At 49.3% G+C, this 7,662-nt stretch overlaps 1 pseudogene across 1 annotated transcript; it reads left to right on the forward strand.

Moving 5' to 3' along the window:
- Window positions 1–6,418: 6,418 nt before the first annotated feature.
- Window positions 6,419–7,292, forward strand: LOC125356936 (annotated as a pseudogene). Its single transcript, XR_007211983.1, has one exon. The product of XR_007211983.1 is annotated as a 40S ribosomal protein S2-like (transcript).
- Window positions 7,293–7,662: the final 370 nt, after the last annotated feature.

Below are 7,662 nucleotides of genomic sequence, written 5' to 3' on the forward strand. Positions count from 1 at the left end.
ACTGTGAGTCAGCAGAGGCCCCCAGACTCTGAGGTCACTTCCTGAACTGCCCTGGTCATGCCTCCTTCAGACAGTGAGAGGTTCTCCAGGCTCTGAGGTCACTTCCGCCTCTGCTGTGAGCACACCTCTCTGCCTCTCCCTATATAATCCCACTCACCCACAGTCCTCTCCTTCTTTCTCCCCCGCCCCCCGCCCCCCTGCATGCCTCCTCATGCAGGCCAGCACTTTGCTCCCCCCCCCCAATAAATTCTTTTCTTCCCGAGCCGTGTGGAGGTCTCCTTTTGCCAAACCTTACAGCCTCTAGGTACATGAATTTTCTGGTTTTATCAGAAGCCGCTGGATGCCACGTCTCACTTCAATGCTTCCCCATCGTGTTTTTTTTTTAATGACTGCTTTCACCCGGGTAGGACAGATGATGAGGATGGTTCGTGGAATCTTAGGTTTGCAGTTCAATACAAATTCCCTGAACGTTCATCTCAGGATGTTGAGAAAGAAATATTCCGGTGACATAGTCCCTACCCTCAAGAAAACCACAGCACAGTACAAATTCTGCTATAACCAAGCCTGAAGGATTTTTTTTTTTTTTTTTTACTCACTCGGGGAAAGAAGAAATCAATGGACTCTAAGAGATTTGGATTTTTAAACTGAGCACGTTCTACTACAGCTCTCTGCTGCTGCCGGACAGCTAGAATGCTCAAAAATCAGCAAGCGGGAAGGAAGGAGCTTGTGACCTTCAGGTCTACCTTGTTTACTTACACATGGGAAAGCCAAGACCCAGAGAAAGAGGATGTGCCCAGGTCCCACGGCACAGTGGTGACTGTTGGGTCTACCTGGGACAAATGGCCCCTTCCCTTGGTTCTCTCCGGAGCACGTGGCCCTCTCTAGAAGCCCCACCCACCACCTGAAACCCAGGTAAATGGGGCCCCTGGGGCCACCCTCCCCCTATATAATCTCTCTCCGCAGTAAGATCCCGGTCTGCACACATACATCTGATGCAGGTTAGTGGTTGGTTCTCTTAATAAATTCTCAGATCTCCTTTCACCAACCCTTTATAGTGACCTTGGGGGATGTAAAAACAAAACCAAGAAGAGCACCTGGGACTCACACCTGTAATCCTAGCCAGTGAGGAGGCTGAGCTCTGAGAAACAATTTGAAGCCAGTCTAAGGGGGAAAGCCCAGAGACTCGTCTCGGTGTAGCCACCAAAAAGCCATAAGTGGTTCTCTTACTCAAGCAGTAGAATACCAGCTTTAAGTGGAAAAGCTAAGGGACCATGCCCAGCCCCTGAGTTCTAGTCCCAGTATTGGCATAAAACACAACAAAAATATAAGAACTTCTAGTAAGTGGGAAGAAAGCAAGAGTTGTGTGTTTCCTGGACCTCTTTGACCTCCGCTGTGCCTTCTACTTCCTATCCATAGAGACCACCCAAAATACTCTCAATTCAGAATGAATTCATCAAGTTTGGTGTGGGGTGGTTTTTTTTTTGGTCAGTCATAGGATTTGAACTCAAGGCCTGGGTGCTATCCCTGAGCTCTTTGGCTCAAGGGCAGTGCTCTAGCACTTGGAGCCACAGCACCACTTCCGGTTTTCTGGTAGCTAATTGGAGGTAAGAGTCTCATACACAGACTTTCTTTCCCGGGCTGGCTTTGAGCTGCGGTCCTCAGATCTCAGCCTGTAGAGCAGCTAGGATGACAGGCGTGAGCCACTGGCACCGGCTTCATTGCAAAATTTAAGTCCGATTTTCTAGCTTCTAAAAATTGGACTTGAATAAAGTGCAAGAAAGCATATACTTGACAACGTTGTTTAGATGTTTTTACTGCTGTTGTTTTATTTTGCTTTTTTTTTTTTTCTTGTGCCAGTCCTAGGGATTGAACTCGGGGTCTGGGTGCTGTCCCTGAACTTCTTTGCTCAAGGCTAGGATACTACCAATTGAACCACAGCTCTACTTCTGGACTTTTGTGTGTGATAGTGGGGGGTGTTGGGTGTTTGTGTCGGTGGAATTGGAAATGAGCGTTCCATGGACTTTCCTGCCTGGGCTGACTTTCAACCACGATCTTCAGATCTCAGCCTCTTGAGTAGCTACGATTAGACAAGAGCAACCAATGCCTGGCCCAACGGTGTTTGAATTGTTTTGCTTACTTTTTATTGTCTTTGAGCAAAGGCCTTACATAGCTAGGAGAGGAGAGACCTGTTCAAAGAGACATTATCTGAAAGCAGCTCTGCTGGGACCACCCCGTTCCTCCTATGCTCTGTGAGAGCCTTTGCCTTTGCTGTTATTATTGTAACAAGCACATCGTACCCCAAGAGTCCACATTCATGCTCTGAACCCTTGGAATATCAGCGAGTTAACAGAAAGCCTTTAACATACATTCAAGAGCCTAGGCAAGGAAGTAGGGCATTTCAGTGATTCAAAAGTATTAGTAATCGTGTGTACTTGGAAATTAAGCACAGTCCTGGGATGAAGAGATCACCAGTGCCCTTCCAGCAACTTCCATGAACGTGAACTACTACTGTGTGCTGGCTGGCACAATGGGCCTTGGTGCTGTCTCCACTAGACCAGCCAGGTAGGGGGAGGGGGCAGTGGTTTCAAAGACCTTGAAAACAACTAGTTTTTCCAATTCCTCACAATGGCAAGAGACCCCAGCGAGAGAGAGGACGCATGGACCAGTGGGATTGCTTTGAAAGGCTTGGGGAAAGGGAGGCCACCCCCCACACCCCAGGGGAAACGCCTGGAACTTCCTCAAATTGGCTCCACGTCAGACCCTCCAGACCAAGGCGGCATTCAAAGTGGGGGGTGGTCCCCCAAGGAACCATTTATATGGATAGCTCTTCATGGTTCTGGCTGCTCGAGTTTGGATGGCTTCCACAGCTAACAGGCTCTTTCTGTTCCAACCAGAAGACGCCTAACTATCTCTGGCTTCTAACCAGTTATAATGGCTAAATACACCCACTTAAAGAAAGAAACAAAAGAAAGAGAGAAAGAAAAAGCAAAAGGGAAAGACAGATTTCTTTTTCCTTCTCCTATCTCATGTGCTGTGGAAGAGACCTCCCATCTATCTCCACTGAGGTATCTGCAGTGGTTGGGAGCCTGAGAGATGTTCATAGATCTACCGGAATGAACAAGGGCCTGCATTGTCCAAATTAGAAAGCATCCTAGGCACAATGTAGCCAGATTTCTAGATTTCCAGGAATAGCCAGGACGCTGGGGTTACATCCAGAGCCCTCCCCTCCTGTACAAGAATGCCATACCCTCTCCTCATACCTCTTACCTACTTCCCTCTCAGAGAATCTGCTGGGGGGAGGGGGGGAGGAGGACTGTCTGGAACAAAGCCCAGCTGTACTTATCTCAGTTTGTGTATGGATAAAATAAGAATAGTATATTCCTAGCTAGGGGAAAAAAAATGTCCTCCTGAGGCTACTTCAAGAGGTATAAAATTCCTGGTGCAAAGTTGATGTTCTGACTGGACTCTACTCCTCCGTACACAAAAACACCGCAAGAGGGAACATTTGTCAGAGAAGGGTTGTTTGTGGGTTTTGGTTTTTGTTTGTTTGTTTTTTTGTTTTTGTTTTTTGCCAGTCCTGGGGTTTGAACTCAGGGCCTGAGCACTGTCCCTGAGTTTCTTTTTGCTCAAGGCTATCACTCTACTACTTGAGCTACAGCAGTTCTGGCTTTTTCTATATATGTGATGCTGAGGAATCGAACCCAGGGCTTCATGTATGGGAGGCAAGCACTCTACCACTAGGCCATATTCCCAGCCCTGTGTTTTGTTTTTTGTGCCAGTACTAGGGCTTGAACTTGGGACCTGGGCTTTTCTACCTTAGCATTTTTTACTCAAGGCTAGTGGCCCAGCCTGAATCTGAATTTCAAGGAAATAAATTCTTTTTCCAGATTCTCAGTGCAACACCCTCACTCCAACCCAGAGCAGACTCACACGGAGATGGGGGGCCACTGAGCCGCACCTCACGGGCCAGTCCCTCACTCTGCGTTGAGCAGAGAACGCAGGACAAAAGGTTCTAGGCAGAAGGACCCTCGACTAGAAGGGCAAGAAAGCCTGATATCTGCTGGGCACTGGTGGCTCACTCCTGTAAGACTAGCTACTTGGGAGGGTGAACCCTGAGGATCACAGTTTGAAACCAGCCAGGGCATGAAAGTCCATGAGACTCTTATCTCCAACGAACCTCCAAAAACTAGAAGTGGAGCTGTGGCTCCGGTAGGCCCTGAGTTCAAGATTCAGGCCAGGCACCAAAACCAAAAACAAATCTGAAATCTGGTTTCTCTTCTAACAGGAAAAATGTCGAGTTGTGTCTCCACAGGGTTAGCACAGCTACCAATAAGTGCAGGTTGACCTAATGATTAGCTAATGGCTGACAAAAGGTTCTTAAATGCCTCCTCCTCATTAGCAGCTTTTGTGATGTTGATGGAGCTAAGTAGGATTGTGAAAAGAATTTAACCCTCTGCCAGCTGTTCAGCCTGGATTTTCTTCCAGAGTACTGGAGGGGCTTGTCCCAGGAACTATTTGTGGACTACCAGACTACTGTGTGTGCTAGTGTGTGTGTGTGTGTGTGTGTGTGTGTGTGTGTGTGTGTGTGTGTGTCCATACTAGGGCTTGAACTCAGAGCCTGGACAATGTCCCTAAGCTTTTTTTGCTCAAGGCTATGTTCTACCACTTGATCCACACCTCCACTCCCAGCTTTTTGGTTGTTAACTGGAGATAAGAGTTTCAGGGACTTTCCTGCTCCGGCTAGCTTTGAATCACAATCCTTGGACCACAGCCTCCTGAGTAGCTAGGATTTATATGTAAGCCACCAGCACTCACCTTAGACCCCCCCATATTTAAAAATATATATTTTGCTGGTCCTAGGGCTTGAACTCAGGGCCTGAGCACTGTCCCTGAGCTTCTTTGTGCTCAAGGCTAGCACTCTACCACTTAAGCCACAACGCCACTTGTGGCTTTATCTCAGTAGTTTATTGGAGATAAGGGTCTCACAGGCTTTTTCTGCCCAGGATGGCTTCAAATCACGACCCTCAGATCTCAGCCTCTTGAGTAGCTAGGATCACAGCCATGAGCCACGAGTGCCAGGCTTTGACCCCCATATTTTATGGTAGCCCCAGTAAACACATTTGCTCTCATTCTTCTTCCTCTCTGGTTGTTTGAAATCATTTCTAATGTTGTCCCAGGTAACCCCAAAGTGCTGATAAGTAGGCACCTAGGACTCGTCCCTGTGTACTGTTTGACTTCTGGGGATTCATTTTCTATAAAGCACATTGTCACTATCTTAAAAGAGAGCTTAGAAGCTGGGTGCTGGTGGCTCATGCCTGTAATCCTGGCACACATACGCACAGACACGTATATACACACACAGGCACACACTGGCACGCGCACACACACATACATACATACACACAGGTAATGACTTTCTCTCTTAGTGCTAAGGCCTATGCAATAGTGCAGCTGAAGATGTGATGTGACCCGGCACTGGTTACTCACACCTGTAATCCTAGCTCCTCAAAGATTTAGATCTGAGGATCACAGTTTGAAGCCAGCTGGGCAGGAAAGTCTGTGAGACTCTTCGCTCCAAATAACCACCCCCGAAAAAAGCCAGAATGGGGCTATAATTCAAGTGGTAGAGCATGAGCCTTGAGCTTTAAACTCCAGGGACAGTGCCCAGACCCTAAGTTCAAGCCTCAGGACCTATACACACACAGACACCCACACACAGCAATTCTGATGTACTAAGTGCTCAAAGAACCAGTTCTGCACTTCTCACCAGCTTTCTGGTGAGGCTGCTAGTCCCAGGACCACACTTGGAGAAGGAAAGGTGAAGACAGGCATGGTAGTTGGTCCCTACCAGCTCGGGCAGCGCGTGAGTGGATTGGATTCTCTCAGCACCTCCCTTCTGGAAAGCTGGTAAACGATTTTTTTAGGCTGGTGTAGCAACTTACTGTGCACCAAGGCCTTTCCTTTCTTCTCATTCTCTTCCTTGCACCCTGCAGGTGGTACGAGGAGGCAGAATTCTCCGTGTATTGAAGGAGGAAAGTAAAGGCCCCATTTTCCATGCAGCTCCAAAGTGTGGGGCACCGAACAGCTGATTTCTCTCTCCCGGACCTGTGGTCACCAGCCACTCCAAGCCAGAGTTCAGGGAGCCTCTGGCTGCAGGCGATGGAGAATGCCTTAGATAATGTTCTGTGACTGTAACAAAATACCTGAAACCAGGTAAGTTATACAAAATAAGAGTTCATTCAGCTCACAGTTAAGGAGTCTGGGAACTCCAAGTGCAGGTGATTGGCCTGCCTGGTGAAGGCCTCCTGTTGCATAGCACAGGACATTCCACGGGAAGATGTAGGAAGTGCACCTGCTGAGGCTCTCTTCCTCTCTGATCAAACCACTAAGGCCTTCTTCTTCTCAGGGAAAACACCAAATGGTGGATGACGCCAGTGCAGCAGGAGGGCCCAGAGGCCATGGCGGCTTCCGAGGAGGCGGTAGCAGCCTTTGGGGTCGAGGTCGTGGCCGCCGGGGTCGTGGCCGCGGGGCTCGTGGAGGCAAGGCCGAAGACAAGGAATGGATCCCCGTCACCAAACTAGGCCGTCTGGTTAAGGACATGAAGATCAACAATTGGGGGAAATCTACCTTTTCTCCCTGCCCATCAAGGAGGCTGAGATGATTGACTTTTTCCTGGGGGCGTCCCTCAAGGATGAGGTGTTGAAGATCACGACTCAAGCTAGCCAACGCACCAGGTTCAAGGCATTTGTAGCCATTGGCGACTACGATGGCCATGTGGGTTTGGGCGTTAAGTGCTCCAAGGAGGTTGCCGCTGCCATCCCAGGAGCCGTCATCCTGGCGAAGCTCTCCATTGTCCCTGTGCGGAGAGGCTCCTGGGGGAACTAGATTGGCGAGCCCCACACCGTCCGTGCCTCACACCGTCCCGTGCGAGGTGACGGGCCGCTGGGGATCTGGGCTGGTGCGCCTCATCCCCGCCCCCAGCGGCACTGGGATTGTTTCAGCTCCTGTCCCCAAGAAGCGGTTGATGATGGCTGGTATTGATGACTGCTACACCTCAGCCAGGGGCTGTACCGCTACTTTGGGCATCTTTGCCAAGGCCACTTTTGATGCCATCTCCAAGACCTACAGTTACCTGACCCCTGATCTCTGGAAAGAGACCGTGTTCACCAAATCTCCTTATCAGGAACTCACTGACCATCTTGTGAAAACCCACACCAGAGGCTCCGTGCAGAGGACCCAGGCTCCAGCTGTGGCTACAACATAGGACTTTTATACAAGAACAATAAAGTGAATCAAGCCTGAAAAACCACTAAGGCTAGCGGAGCCCCACAGCCCACCGCCTGCAATGCTGAGTATCTCCCAAAGGTCCCCTCCACATATCACTAACAAATGGTTTGGGAGGATTCAATTCCCACCATCTGAACTTGGATGGTGAAGCCTTCACCGCCACCCAGGAAATCACTCCAGCTTCTTGGGGCACTGAGCACATTTCTGCCGCCTTTAAAGCAACCTGCACTCTTAGCCTCTGAACGCTGAGCCTCCCGCCTGCCTCTGCTCCCCTTTCACACAGCCTGAGAGGCAGATTCGCTGTGTTCTTTGGTGCTGCTCGGAAATAAAAAATGTAGAGAAGTGTTTAGAGAACTGCAGGTGTGGTGCGTGGGG

This window comes from Perognathus longimembris, chromosome 8 (assembly GCF_023159225.1).
Source record: "Perognathus longimembris pacificus isolate PPM17 chromosome 8, ASM2315922v1, whole genome shotgun sequence".
Lineage (NCBI taxonomy): Eukaryota > Metazoa > Chordata > Mammalia > Rodentia > Heteromyidae > Perognathus > Perognathus longimembris.